Source organism: Arvicola amphibius, chromosome 2 (assembly GCF_903992535.2).
Source record: "Arvicola amphibius chromosome 2, mArvAmp1.2, whole genome shotgun sequence".
NCBI classification, from domain to species: Eukaryota; Metazoa; Chordata; class Mammalia; order Rodentia; family Cricetidae; genus Arvicola; species Arvicola amphibius.
This window is the reverse complement of record NC_052048.2, coordinates 160,464,016-160,466,205: the sequence shown is the minus strand read 5'-3', so window position 1 is coordinate 160,466,205 and position 2,190 is coordinate 160,464,016.

Genomic DNA, 2,190 nt, shown 5'->3' with positions numbered 1-2,190 from the left:
TTACAGTGTTTAACTACCATTAAAATTTGTGCTCCTGAGTCATATGGGGGTGATATTCATCTTGTAACTATGAAAGTAGAATCACACTGATCAAAATTCTGTCAAGTTAAAATCGTAAGTGCTTTACATTCCAAAGATATTAAACTCTAAGCGCAGATACACCAAAAAGGACTCAGGGCCTTGTCTTCTGCTCTCAGTATATTCCCCAGTTGTCTGGGCTTGAGGCCACACAATCTTCCCCTCCTGTGTTAGCACCTTTATTAGTATCATCATTGCTCAAATTTTGTTCTGGGCAGCCATGTTCATGGTGAATATCAAGTAATCAGCACTGAGCTCATGTAATACAGGAAATAATAAAGGGACCCAGCAAGATAAATTTGTGTATTAAGCATGTGTGTGTCAGGGGTGTGGTTTGGATGAGAATATTTGCATGCTTAATCCCCTGTTGATAAACGGTTTGAGAGGACTAGGAGACGTGGCCTTGTTGGAATAGATATGACCTTGTTGGAGGAGGTGGGTCACAGGACAGGAGGGGTGCTTTGATGCTTTAAGGTTTCAAAAGTCCAAGCCAGGTCCAGTGTCTCTCTTTATACCTGCTGCCTACAGATAGGGAAATAAAGTTCTCAGATCCATATATGTGTGTTAAGTACGTAAGAACAATTTTTTAAAGGAAGCTATGAATTTGAGAGAGAGCAAGTGTTTTCTGGATAGTTTATGTCAACTTGACACAGGATGAAGTCAGTTGAGAAGAAGAAACCTCAAGTAAGAAAGTGGTTTGACGTGAAAACAGAAGAACTGGCCCCGCCCCTTGCTCATTGCTGAAAACAGAACTGGCCCCGCCTCTTGCTCTTTGCTGTAGGAGGTGAACTAGCCAGCGCAGTGGAGAGCTCACCCTGGTGGTGAGGACTGGGGAGACCAACCCTGCAACTACCCGGGTACAGAACCAGAGTTATGAGCTGGCCCACCTCAACATCTACTTCATCTGTGATCTGCTGGTACGTGGGAAGTAGTGGGTTGTGCAGACCCTAGGCAGCAGGGTCTCCAACACACAGGGCGCCAGCAGGGTATCAAGAGGAATCCCAGTGAGGGCCCAGCATTGGTAGTGTAGCAGAAACCAGAGGCCTCAAAAGAGACCAATCACTCCTTGCGATGAACCCTTGCAGGTAAAGCTATGTGAACATAAGGGTCTCCTGTATGACTCGCTGTGTCACACTTCAGCTTCCATTGAAAGATTTTTTTCCTTTTTTCTTTTTTTCTTCTTAAATTTTATTTTATTTTATCTTGGGCGAGGAGTTCCAGGGCACAGGGCAGATATGAATGGATGGGGAAATGAATGGGATCGAGAAGCGTGATGTGAAAGGCAAAGAATTAGTAAAGGAAAATACCTGGCAGGGGTTGCAGGGAGGGAAGGGAAGGGGGAAATTATGGGAACTATATTATAAATTCAAAAACTAAAAAAAATAGATGTTTCTAAAGGAATTGTTTCTGGAGATCAATTATAGCTGATTAGGCAATCCTTCAAATATCTCTTATTTTTCTTATTATAACAAACTTATATAATCTTCATAATCAGGCTATGCAATCTAAAATAAAAACTAAGATTTAAGACAACAATATCAATTTATAGTAATATATCCAGCTATGCAGAAAATATGAAGACATGATATAAACCACGTCATGTTGTCTCGCAGTAACAGCTCGGAGTTCCCTTTGCTTGCACAAACTCACCACAGTTCAACCACTCCTAATTCAGGAACTTAATAATGCGTCTTTGGGGACTTCCTAATCACTGGATAAAATGGCCCTGTGACCTTTGAAGGTACCCGGAGAAGGTCCCTGCTCTTAACCTCTGCCTCTCTCCCTAAGTCGTTCATCTCTCCCATTGTCTCCGCACTGCCACAGAAAGGACTAGTTTGGCCCAACCCGCTCTTCAAGAGCTCCGCAATGTTCAAAATAATAACCGCAGCAAACATAGTGGTTCATCTAGAAGCCATTTGAGACAATTAAATGAAATTTCTAGTTGCAGTCCTCAAGTCTCGCTAACTGAAGACCATGCGTCTTTGAAGTCTGATGAAAGGAGCCATTTCTACCCAAAGCAGCCCTCGACGACTTCTGAAACGATCGCCGGAGAAAACGGTCTTGACCGTTATCTTCCACTAGATGGCAGACTTGAGACGCTGTATGTAGCAA